Raw genomic sequence first — 13,781 nt, 5'->3', positions numbered from 1 at the left:
AAATCTGTTGTAATGAGTGGTAATGATCTTGTTTGTGTATTGGATTATTCTCTGGGCAGAAGTGATACATTTTATTTGAAGTATTTTTCAAATGGGGATTCTGGTAGAGTAACTTTAAAAAAAACAAGTGTTATACCATAAAACATTAAAATTGTGCCCCAGGACCATTTTTTTTTTCCTTCAGTAATTATTCATCCACTCTTTCATTGGGGGTGTCTGGCACAGTGTGTCCAGGCGATGCTGAGGGCTCAGGTTCAAGCCCCGCCTCCCTCAGCGGACACCCACACCCCCACGGATAGTATTAATCTCTAATAACTTTCCCCACGTGGCGCCTTTGGGCCGCCGCAGCAGCAGGAGCGACGCTACGCTAAGCTAAGTATGAATCAGGATATTAAAAAGTTGTTGAAGGGCAAAAGCAATTTCCTCCTAAAGGGGGTTTTTAAATTACAGCGCTCGGACTGGGAGGAAGTCTCACCCGTAAAAGTCATTTTCTCTACCTACCTGTCACAATAAACCGCCTCCCCTCCTCTCCCCTCCATCACCATCGCTGCACATGTGTGCCTCAGATAACATCTGTCATACAGTCACCACAAAGATATGAAAGAGCGGCTTGTGAGGCGTTTTATGGGCGCGACTCTCAATCGAGAGAGATCATTAGAAATATTGTGCTTGTGTCTTTGTGAATGAAAAACACAGTCGTGCATAAGTTAAAGCTAATGAAGTGATTTAAAGTCCCAGAGTTGTGCACACTGTTAGCATTAGCCTAATTCGAAGGAACAAACTCACTACATTTCTATTCACAAGACTAATCCTGAACTCAATCTGTCCTACTTGTAACGTGAAATAAGTCACAGTGAGGCTAAAATTTTCTAAAATTTGATTAGCATTAGCCGCATTAAGTATTACATAGTATAACAGTTAGCTTTCTATTCATGTTGTTCAACATTGAACAGTTGTAGCGTCACATAGCAGTGTTTTTCCACAATGTTAGCATTAGCCTACTGAAAAGTACCTTTGATAATATTTCACTAAACTCCTGTTTACTACATGACAATAGTCTCAATCTTAAACACTTGAACAACATGAATGATGTCAATGTAACGATAAATTAGCCTGTATCGACACAACCGTTGATTAGCATTAGCAACCTTGAGGTAACTGTAGTTTTTCGTTTGTTCTGTAGTATATTGAACATCTGTAGAGTCACATAGTAGTGTTTTTCCTCTGACCTAGTCACGAAGCACAATGCAAGCATGAGCATTGACCTATTCCCAGAAAATAAAGCCACTAAGGTACTTTTTCACTGAACTCCTGTTTACAAGAGGGGAATGTCATTAATTTTGAACTGACTCAGTCCTGTGTCAGCAGACTACTATTGCTAACCTATGTTTAGCAATAGTAGTCTCAAGTCAAATGGTGTTACCATGAAGTAGCCTTTTTCCCCCGTAAGATGCAGCGTGTTACTGTTTCACCAAACTCCTGTTTGTCTCTCTCTTTTCTAAACACTAAACCACCAGCATTAGCCCAATACAAAACATTGTTGTCTAACAGAAAGCGTGAATGAGGGGCAAAATTCACAACAGAACAAAATGTGTTATGTGAGGAAAAGCCCCATTCCTGAAACACCATAAATGTATGTATTATTGTAAATAAAGACCGTTGGAAAATGAGCTGAGAACTGATTGCAAACTTCATCATAACCAGTTTGATTTGTGCGGCATATGTCCATCTAAATTCTGCTAAAGTGCAGACGTCTCATACTGTATCTTCAAACAAAAGGAGAACAATGAACTTTCATAGTATCATCAGGTCTGTGGGTTCAGCTGTGTCGATAGAATTGTGTAAAGGGAAGCGTGCGTTTGTGAGGGCGGGTGTGTTGGGATTGATCATGTAATCTGAGTCTTATCTCGGTGGGTCTGCACAGATCAAGCAGTTCTATACGCCCTGTCAAACACAGCGATACGAGTCAGGTCTTAGACTGGGCTAATTAGCCTATCGGTGTCAGGATTTCAAACCGGGCTGATACCGTTTGCCATGTGACGTAAACGCTGCCTCACTACAGTAGAAACGATTGCATTTGTGGGGTTTCGTGAGAGCAAAGTGGAACATTCAGTGAACTGATGGTAACATCTCCGTCATACAATTTGTTGGCATCTGTCAGACTCGGAAGACTATGGTTTCATTAAATATCTATGAAACAAATCGATTGTCATGCAGACAGATTAAACCCAAAGCCAGAATAAATCTCCAAGTTTCAGCCTGTATAATATTTACGATGGACAAGCTTTGCTACCATTTCTATTAACTCCTGTATTTGATAGATGCATCTTATTATTCCTAAAGTAGCTCAGTTCTCGGTCTGTACGCACAGTGCCCATAATGCATTAACAGCCTTGATTGACAATAGCTTTCCAGATGTTAAGTGAGTGAATGAATGGGTCCTGGCAAGATCTTTCAGACTCCTGATTCAATAAAATGTTATAAATTATTGGTACATAAATATTCATATTCAGGGTAAGACTTCCTATATTTCCATTGTGATTAAAACAAAACCATCACAACATCATATATAATAACTTCATCTCACTGACCTTCTTCTTCATGTGCAGTTAAAATATTAATGATGGATTAATCTGAAGTCGACTCCAAGGTGTGTTGGATTTTTTCCCATGTCTCTTTTCAAGGTCAGATGAATGCTACATTAGCTCAGTATTGTAAATCAAAGCCACAGCCTTCATATACACGATGGTGACTGGAGTGGATTGTAATTAATACATAATCAATAAGCAACAGAGCTCAATTACTTTATACAGCAACTGAGCAGACTAAAAGTGATATTCCTATAATCCATCACCCTTATTTATTGATTTTCCTTTTTACAACGGAAGAGGAACGAGACAAAGGAAAGCATGGTTACGGGGATGTACTTGAACATAGACTCATGAGGCGACGCAACTTTCTGTCAGTGTAATTGTTTGAAAACGTCTGGATCTTTGTTCAACACCTGGATTCTCTGACACAGACACACTTTACGAAACCCGGACCTTTTTAAATAAACAACACTTTGACCCAGGACCATTACACAAGTACATTTCTCAAGGATTGTGCAGAAAAATGTCGCTCCACCAAACGGTTCAAAACCATGTTAAAGGCTTCATCTAAAAGTCACTCTGTTGTCCAAATGGCTACGTGACTGATGTTACACTAAATAACTTTATCAATGAGATAACCTGATAACCTGAGATTTATTTCAAGGAGAAGTTTTAACATCAAGATTTTCGATCGGGGGTGTAAAACTAATTTTAGTTCAGGGGCCACATACAGCTCAGTTTCAGTTTGAGTGTCAAAAAAAAATAATAATGCTGTTATAAACTTTAAAGTTTTTCTTAGTTGTGCCACAGAGTTCATGTGGTGAGAATGTTACCAAACTATTATAACCGAAAATGACTTCAATCCCAACATAAAGTAAATTTTAAAGCTGCAAAATACAGCAAAATGACAAAAAAACCAACAACTTCTCCTATTGCTGTTGCATTTTGCAGGTTTTTACAAACTCATGGCTTTGAGGCTAGTTTGTTTTCTTTCATGGACGCATCACCAATAACTCAGCTCGAGTCTCAGTGTTGTGTTGTGTTCACTATTCTTAAGAGATTTGTAAAAGGAAAAAAAAAAAGAAATCAAATCTGTTTTCTTTAAAATGTTTACAATTTGCTTCGTTTGTGTTGCGCGCCGGATTGGAGCTTCTTGCAGGCCGGTTTTGGGCCACGGGCCTTATGTTTGGCACTCATGTTTTAGAGCATCTTCCTCCAAATAACGGATGCAACGTCTACTTAACTGAATGAGTCAAATGAGTCGTGAAGTAACTTTACAACTTCTTCAAGAAGTAACTAAAACCTAATCAATTCTTAGAAGTAGGCAGCATGAACAACATCTGGCCTTTTACCCTGACTGTCTTCAGCTTTTTTAAAGGTTCCTTCGAGATGCTGCAAGGTCAGCATGGCGAGGACATCAGTCCTCGTTAATAGCTCTTTAACAAGCCCGATAAAACATGACGACTCCTCGGGCGACAGCGAAGTGGCCGGTTGATCAGACAGGAAGTCAACATCAGCCCTCTGACGCGTTGTGTAAATATGCTCAGAATGCGTGTGGAGCTTTTTACAGCCAAAAAGAGGAATTGATGATATGATTCAAGGATTTGAAAAGAAAATAGCAAAGAAAAATAAATGTTTTGGGTCAGGATGATGCTCAGCGGGGTTTTCTGGAAAAAATAACCCCGAAGGTGTTTCAAAAAGCGATTTCCAGCCAACGGTCCGAACTGCATCCATCAGTGCAGAGCCTCAGCCTGTCGGATTCAGTTAGTGCTTATGAAATGGAGCATCTACAGAAGCTCCCACTGAGTATGTAAACATGAGCTCTGCCTTGGGAAATGAGCTGAGGGGTCATTTGGATTTGGGTGGCGAGAGAGAGAGAGAGAGAGAGAGAGAGAGAGAGAGAGAGAGAGAGAGAGAGAGAGAGAAAGAGAGAGACCGTCTCCTGGTAACTATTGGACACATGGGAGCTTTCTGGTTGATGTATTTAAAGCACTCAGCTGAACCGCCACACCTGAGCAACCCGTCCACGCCTCCCCTTCCCCTTCCTTTCTTCCTCTCCTATTGCATTGGCTGATCCTTACCCCCGTAGATATTAGGTAATCTTCAGGAGAGGTGACAGACCGCTCTGAGTTTTAATGATTTGTCAACGAGGACGTGCTACGATCACCATGGATATGCTTGGTATGTTTGTGAGAGCGGGCAGCCATCCGTCGGCGAGTGCCGAGAAGCAGCCAATCGTCGCTCCATCAGTCAACCTGTGGGAGGTGATAAGCCTCTACAGTACGGGGGGTTCCCACCGGCAGCAACAAAAGCACAGATATTGGGAAACACATGCGGGTCAAGCAGCTTTTCAGTTACTGTACGTAGAGCACCGAGCCAAAAGGCTTGCAACTTTGAGTCACATTTAATTATTATGATTGATCACGTATGATGGATTATCAGCGCAGTGGACAAAACCAAGCAGGATGGAAGTCAGAGAAGCGATGCTCCCCTTTTCAAATGGCATTAAAGGCTCATTTCTGAATCAATAGCTCGCCACTAGTCTCCCAGCACAAGATAAACCCATCACAACTGAAGGATGGAGAAAAGTGGAGAGAGGCAACACACACACACACACACACACACCCACACACACATACACAGACACAGGGCACCAAAGCCACATTCTGCCCGTTTTATCTGATGGTGCGAGGTGAACAAACGGAGGGATTAGCTTCCATGGGATGAAAGCAGCTGTTCGTCTTCCGTCTCCATCCTCCTCCCCTCCCCTCCTCTCCCCGTCTCTCCATCCTCCCACACATCCACACCGTGGTCTCCCCTCGCAACTACAGACATGTTCTATATGTTATCGATCGTCTGCTGTGATCTGCCCTGTACCTACAGAACAGAACCTGTCGATCAGCGAAAACAGGTGGCAAACAGCAACACGCTGCCGAGAAATGGAGTTGAAAAAAGTGCACTTCCTCCGTGAAACCCTCAACACACCCACCCTTCCTGATTATGTCACCTAGACTGAGATACATCACACACACACACACACACACACACACTCAGATACCAACAAAAGGTGGAGCGCTTCTTTTTTTGGAACTTTACCTCAGAGAGGAAACGAGTCGGGCTTACCTGGCACAAGCGGCAGCACACCTTTCAGCTCCGGATCTGCTCGCACAAACAAGGACGCGCGCTCATCTGGAGTGGGAGAGAGGAGTCTCGGTGAGAGAGTGTGTGTGATGCTGGGAGACAGAGAGCGAGAGAGAGGGAGAGAGGGGAGGAGAGGATAGAGAAAGGCAGGAGAGGTGGAGCCTCATTCGGAGGAGAGAAAGAGGGCTGGTTGATGACTCTGTCTGCCGTCTGTACAGCCAGTCTGCTCAGAGCTGTGTGGATGGCGCTAGATTGTCTCCTGTTCAAATACAGACAGCGGTTACACCTCATGCAAGGCTTGGAGGAAGAAGCCAGCGGGGAGGAGGAGGTGTGAGGGACACAGGAGAGACTCTGGGCTGTCTAAGGCGGCATCGTCACGCGGCGGATCCGAGGAATCCCTCCAGTAAGAGGGGCACTGCATCATTGAGTCCTTGACTGCGATTGGCCGCTTAGTGGGGAGACGCCAAGGATGGTGGACAACGCTGTGTAACCTAAGATGACCCTTTCAACACATATTAGCATGCCCCGTCGACGTCTCTCACCCTTCTGGGTGCATGTCACCTTGAAGGACACTTTGAAAAAAATTTCCCTTTGGGTGCTGATGAGCTTGTCTGCATGAGTGAGTGTGTGTGTGTGTGTGGGGGGGGGGGGGAATCAGGGGGGTACAGTGAGTCATGACCTGGCTTGTGCATCAGCACAGAAAAAAAGAAAGAAGCACACAACGAGAACCTAAAGGGGAGATGATTTCCCGAGAGGAGGGCCGAGCCTGTCGACATCTTTCATTAGAGTGATTGCACCTGATCAAGCTGACCTCCGAACACATGCAGAGGTTACAAAGAAACACTTTGAGGTTCTGATGACACGACAACGCTTCAAGTGAAAACGTACCGTTTTTGCATTTTTGTTTCAGAAAAGTCTTGTGTTTACATGCCAACAATCTGAAAACAAACATGTTCTTACTGTCCAACTACTGAGCATGTGCAGAACAGGTATTTACTCTGGTGCACAAGATTACTTGAAGCATTTCCAATGTCTACATGATGAGTGTTTTTGAAAACTTCCAACTTGGGAGCCATTTTCAAAACGTTGCGTTTTCAGTGGCTCCGAGCATCGTTGTCGTGTAAACAGACACCCAAAATGGATGGAATGTTTTGTGTTTTCACTGGAAATCGTTGCCTTAGAGCAGTCCTTCTCAAATAGTGGGGCGTGTGTGACCCCGGGGAACATGCTTTTTCTTTTTTTTTTTGCCGTACTATGGATGACAAAGACGATCATCTGTGGAAAAAAGATGATCACCACCCCACCCACCCCCACCGCGGACCGTGATGTCATCAAACAACCACAACAATCACAGACTACAAGCTCCGGTCGAGCTGCAGAAGTGACTGACAATGGGGGACCATAGACCTATATAACTGAGAGTTATATATAAATCTGAGTAGAAGTCTACTTCTAAATGTGCTCCGTGTCTTCTTCTGCGTTTTTGGTGTATTTGGTGAGTTACAGCGAGTTCGTGTGGACGTGGCCATGTTGGCAGCAGACAGGATGAAGCCAAATGGCCAAAAGGCGTCACTTAAGGACATTACACCCCAATCACGCTGAAAGGCTGCTTGAGCTTTTTCAGCGAAAACCTTCCGGATATTGCCAACAGTCATCCCACTTTGTGAAAGCTACTTCAGTAAACCATCAAGCAATGTAGCATCATATAAGGTGGTGTACCAAATAGCTCAATGCAAAAAAAACCCACACCATAGCGGAGGAGCTGATAGCGTTAGACATGGTCTCTGTCATGCTGGACGAACAAGGGCTTCTGTCCAATGACACTGTGGCCAGATGTGTCAATGACATTGATAACGATCTTCAAGAACAGCTGGTAGATAAACGCAAAGGCTTGCTGATCAATTTGAATTTCTCATTATCTATAAAGTTTATTTAATTTTATTTTTCAGTATCAAATGGTTCAAGTTATAGTTGAAACAATGATTTCTTCTTTTTTTTATTTCAGTCAAATTGATGCACTTTAAATCTTTTCTAATACAGACTAAAAACAATGTTAATAAAGTTATTCTTTGTTGTAAGTTGAGCTATATTTCTTTCTTTTTCATTATTTTGTTTTGTTTAATGTAATAAGGATAAAATGTTATGCAGAGGTGCTATAACAATTTTATAGACAAATTATACCATTTATAGTCGCGGGCGAGTGTGTGTGTGTGTGTGTGTGTGTGTGTGTGTGTGTGGGGGGGGGGGGGGGGGGGGGGGGGGCATGAAATGTTTTCTTCTTTCTAGGGGGGGCATAACAGAAAATAATTGAAAAGCACTGCCTTAGAGCAATCACATCCTGCCCAACACAACCACGAGTGATTTGTGTAATTATAACAGCAATTCTAATTACTTACAACTGATTAAGAGCTGCTCTGTTCAGCTTAAATAAGATAGTCATAAACCTCACTATACGGAGACTTAGAACTGAAAATGCTGCCAATGGGATCATGTCACGTAGGAGTCATGAATCTGCAGAGTGACTGATCACATCATTTGTTGCTGCCTCGGGTTTCTCAATCAGTGTCTCTCTCAGCGTGAGTAAAAGCAATGCCCAGCTGCACTCAAAGGTCACGCTCACGGAGAGGCTGCAGAGTGTGTATGGCTCTCCGCCTTGTGAAAAAGAAAAAGTAACAGTTCGCACGGCACATGAGGAACGAGCGATAAGTGTATGTTAATGATATTCAGTATTCAGAGAGTCTGATTGGTGGGGTTTTTCCCCACTAACAGAGCCCCAACCAGTTACTTGGTAGGTTTCTCTATATTGTCTGCATCTGCTGTTGGTTTTGGATTCAAATATTTTTCTCCACAGAATTTTTAACAAATTCAGTATTAAAAATGTGTATTTTAACAATCTAACTCAGTGTTTCTTGCTGCTGTTGTGCCTCAACTCAAAAACTCTCTGCTGCCCCCTAAGGGTGACTTGTCCCACGTTTTTACTCGTGGTTGAAATATTTAGAAATACAGAACTCCAGCACTCAGGTTTTTGATAAGGTTTTTTGTGTGTGACATTTAGTTTTAAGAGTAAATCATTTCCAAAGTTCACAAAAAAAGATTCATAATATGCCAAAAAAATCAATTTGAAAGAGTAAAGCTGACAAAAACAACACTGTATTTCACAATTTTCAGTTTCCCGTTTACACAACAATGGTTTCGTGTGAGAACAGAAAACGTTTGTGGCATCTTAATTGTCCGTTCACACGACAACAGTACTCGGAGTCACTGAAAACCTTTGAAAACGCTCCAATTTGAATTTCCATGGAAACATCGGAAAGTGCAACAGTCATTTCGATTTATGAACCGATGTTACAAACATGCACATGCGCACCACAGCTTAAGTAAAGTAGTTCTTCGGCACACGCTCAGTAGACGGACAACCAGAACAATGTTTCCTTCAGTGTCATGACTCCCAGTCTATATTCTCCAGGGACTTGGGAGTTTTATAGTCGACAGTCACCGTAATAACAATCCAACTTAGTCGTCTGTCCATACGAATGTCTGTGTACTCCCATTGGTAATTCTTAGAGCGTATTGTTCTCTGCTGCATGTGGTTTCATTACAAAAACAACCAACTGCACACACGAGTGGCCTGGCATGCTGACTACATAGTTTGCCGTGTGATTGCATGTACGGAAAGAGATAAGCTTTATGATTATAACTGTTAAAGCAGAAAAGCTACGTTTAGTCTGTTTAGTTATATCTACCACATGGGGTTTGAAGTCTATTTCCTCACGTAGATATTTCATAAAAAAAGGTCTTCTTTGCATTCCATAGTTTCATAGTTGAGAGTATTAGAGGGAACCGTTGTCTTGACCAGGGTTTCCCTGCCCCTTTGCTTTTGGTTGAATGAAAAACTCCAGCCACCAGTGACTCAACTAAGGAGTGAAAAATGTGCAGTAAATAATGAAAAATACCACAAAAATAGATCATGTGACCTTTGACCTGATGCTACAGCTCGTTATCAACGGCTAATGATCCAGCTCAGCAGACTGTTCTGTACGATCATTAAAAATTTCAAAAGCCTCTATTTTATTGATCCGTGTGTTTTTATCCTTTGTTTGTAGCGCTGGAGTGACACATGTGTTTCCCTCGGGATCTCTCCATCCATTCGTCTTTTTATCTGTCCACTCGTCTCCACCTCGCTCCATCTCTGGAAAACAACCTTTACAGATTCTCTCAGACCAACATGGCATCTTCACATCTGTTGTCTAACTCAGGAAGCCAAAGAGCTTCAATTCACTTCAATGCATTGCAGCAAATAGTCACCTTTTCTTTAAATGGATGGATGCTCTTCTTTACACTAAACCAACCACAGTCACAGTGTGAATGGAAATATTTCCGTGTGTGTCTATATATTGTGTATTGATCACTACATTCTTGTAATAAAAGCCGGAGCAATGCAGGAGAGGTGGATGACCTTTAAAGCGAGATAAAGAGGGATGACCACAGGGTGCAGCAGTGTGTCTTTCACAAGAGAAAACAGCCAGACCGACTTTATAACGGCTTGATTCCAGAGAGCTCACTCTGTAATGACAATGATAGATATAAAAGATCTCCAGACCTTTTATGTTAGCTTCACTTTTTAACAAATACAACAATGAAGCTTTTACCAACACTCACTGGTGCAGATAGAGAAAATCCACTGGTCTGAGATCAAATACAGAAAATATAACCTTACTGATCCACCGTTTTCTTGTTGGGCCACTAGTGGGTGCTGTTGCAATGGAACCACACAAACATGCACGCAGAGAACAATACGCTGTAAACATTAACAATGAGGGTACACGGGCATTCATATGGACAGATGATAAATTTGGATTGTTATTCTCGTGACTCTCTACTATAAAACTAACAAATCCCGGGAGGACAGCACCCACTAGTGGCCCAACAAGAAAACTACATAATTTTTGTGTCAACACAAGCGATTCGCTCTAAGCTGAAATGTTGTCACGTTAACCGGGGCCTTAGATGTTTAAAGTCATCGTCACAGTTTTACAGGTAAAGCGTTGTCACTGGCAGTAAAGTAGTATAGTATAGTATAGTACAGTACCAGTATAGAGCCTGTCCACTTTAGTTTAAACTATTTTCCTTTGAAGGCTTTCTTTGTTTGGATGTATCCATCTTCAATCTCAGAAAACTGGCATTTATCTCTTGCAGTGACAGGTGACAAACTGTTGAACAATATGACAGAACGAGTCACATCGATTCTCTCCAGAAACATTTATTTACACATAATTTTGCTGGAGACACTACGGAGGTGCCACATGTTTGAAACCCTTAGTCTCAGAGGAGAGAAAAACCTGCCAGTGCAAAAGCGTTTATCTTTGCATGTTCCTCTTCCAAGTTCCTGGCGAGGAGCGGTGCAGTGATTACTGCCTTAATGGAGGTTTGACTGGATGTGAAAGAACCTGTTGGTTCTGGAGGGGCTCCACTGGCACACCGACACCGTCAACAGCAGGAACACCAGCTGCATCCTCACTGGTCCTGTTCAGAAATAGCCTGGTCCCAGTCGTGGCCCACTGGCCCCGGCCCAGTCAGCAGACAGACATCAGACCGGCGGCCTGGCTCAAAGTCGTCCGGCTGCAGAGGACAGAGCAAACCAGAGGGCGGCGAACACCAGCGACCCCTCGCTGTACGAGCAGCGTCCTCTGTCACCGAGCCTTTTCATCTAAGGGCCTCAGAGCAAAATCAAAGTGACAATATTAATCATGTGATGTGGAAAATAATTAGAGGGCCAATAAAGAACTGAGTGAGTCCCTTCCCCCCCCATCTTTCCAACGTACAGCTCATCACTGATTACTGTCTGGCTGGGCGAGGGATGAAAGGGTACCGGGAGGGTTTTTACTGTGTCTATCAGCAAAAATTACATCACAAAAACCTCAAAACCTGATTTTCAGGAACAGTAACGGCACAAAACACAACGCAAAAAAAACCTGATCCACAGACTTCACGATCCTCAGACAGTAGATACCAGTTAACAGTATTAAGTAAAGTCTTCTGTATGCAGACATATCAACAAATCCTTCTCAGGAGTGTTTTCATAAAGCGGCAGCCTCCTACAAAGCCCACAGCAAAGCTTTTGAAAACCAGCACAGAGAACGCATTGCGCACTTATTCCAATGCAGCTTTTTCTTTCTTTCAATCAGCATATCTGAAGCAATGCACACCTTTACCATTCATTACCATCTTTGTCCAATCTGTCTAGTGTAAGTTGCACAATGAATGTGAACAAAGCCAATTTTCACTCGGCTGTAGATAATAGAATGAAAAACATATTTTCATTATATATTAGCATATTCATAATAATCATGACAACAACATCTATGATGTACAATTCGCAATATACAGAATGAATTGTAGTAAGTTGTGTTTTCATGCACTCTGCATTCATCCTTTGCAAATACAAAATGACAGAACTTTAGTTGTTAAAGAACAAACCAAGCACAACATAATCAACTCAAAAATCACATAGCCATTGCAATATTAAGCAACAGTATTACATATTTACAAAACATCGTGCAGCTCTGCAAATAATATATAATAATTATGTCGCATGAGGACAAATGTAGGGCCATATAATGGTTTACTAGTCAGAATCCTCACTTAATAGCAGGAAAGTTGTGCTACTCCAGTCTAGAAACATGATATCCCGTCTAAGAAGTGACATTAAATCACCTGCAGACGTGAATGTGAGTGAGTTTTTGCCCTGTGACGGAGTGCCACCCTGTCCATAGTGTCCCCTGCCTCTCAATAGTCAGCTGGGATCAGCTCTGCGACAAAGCAGTAGAAAACAGACGGGTGTAGGTACAAATATCACCTTTTATGAGTAACTGCATTTTGAATTATATAGATTAAAGCTGTAAATGGACTATAAATGGACCCTGGACTTTTAGCTGTCTCGTTGTGCTTCACATGATCCGTCACATTCACACACCAATCGCAGTGGCTGCCAGGCAAGATGCTCATAACACTTTCACACTTCTGCAAGATGACAAATCACCAACTCAACCAACTGAGCCACAACTAACCTGCAATATATTACACACATTTTTACTCATAAATCCTACATCACTATTTTCCATTGCCATCCAACAGAAGAAGCAGCAAACTGAAAATCTCCTCTTAGTAGAAAAATGTCAAGGAGCCATTGATTGTTTTCATGCTTCTGTTGCTTAAAGGCAGGATCCGTCAGTAGTATTCGTCATCCACGCCTGGCCGAGCGTTTCAGAAATCTGCTTTGGTCATATCAGTTCAGTATTAGTGAAACAGGCTTGTCTTGTTCTGCCCCGGCTCTCAGGAAGCCTGGGGTTTCTCTCACGTGTTCACAGATCAACAGCATCACTGGGAAAATCTGTGTGACAGCGTGTGACGGACTGATGGACGATGTGACACTCCAGCACCACCGTGTCGTCCCTGCATCCCCCTTCCGCGCCGTCCCCTCGCCCGCTCACACTTCCTGCCAGAGGGGACGACGTAGGAACGCATGTGACGACGCATGAACATGAGGATTTCAGTCGCACCTTTTCTTCCCCTGAACCGCGCGTCTCTGTGTGGGAGAGGGGCCTGACGGGTAAATGGTGGGCGGCTGTCACATCACCTGACTGTTAACCGCCGCATGACAGGGCCAGAGCCGCTGCAGATGACGATGCTCAGGAGCGGAGGAACAGGTGACAAGTGGAGGTGATGGTACACGAAGGCGCCAAATGAATCTGCATGGAAATGAGCAAGCTCGCCCAGAAATTCCACAGCTTGAGAAAAGATGGAAAGAGAAGATGGAGTTGTCCATCAGGCTAACAGAAAGCTCCACCATGGTTAGAAACCTCCTGTCTGAGAGGCTCGAGAGCCGGAGGGGGTACTATTCATGAAAACAGCTTGAATAGCTTGAATCAGTTGGTATACAATGACAAGCCAATACATTATGACCACTCCTGTAATATTGTGTAAGCCCCCCTTCTGCTGCCAAAACGTCTCTGATGTTTTATCATTACACCCATGGTCCATGGTTTCTCA

At 43.0% G+C, this 13,781-nt stretch overlaps 1 protein-coding gene across 1 annotated transcript in view; it reads right to left on the bottom strand.

Annotated features, from left to right (window-relative positions):
- The window catches only part of syt1a (synaptotagmin Ia), a gene marked incomplete at its 3' end in the record, with an annotated part of 197,113 nt that extends 191,273 nt beyond the window's left edge, over positions 1 to 5,840 (bottom strand). Inside the window, exon 1 of the mRNA XM_080491799.1 lies at positions 5,715 to 5,840. The remainder of the gene's footprint in view (positions 1 to 5,714) is intronic.
- Between the last annotated feature and the right edge of the window lie 7,941 nt (positions 5,841 to 13,781).

This window comes from Lipophrys pholis, assembly GCF_963383615.2.
Source record: "Lipophrys pholis genome assembly, chromosome: 22".
Lineage (NCBI taxonomy): Eukaryota > Metazoa > Chordata > Actinopteri > Blenniiformes > Blenniidae > Lipophrys > Lipophrys pholis.
The sequence above is the reverse complement of the archived record's forward strand: the minus strand, read 5'-3'. Positions and strand labels throughout refer to the sequence as shown.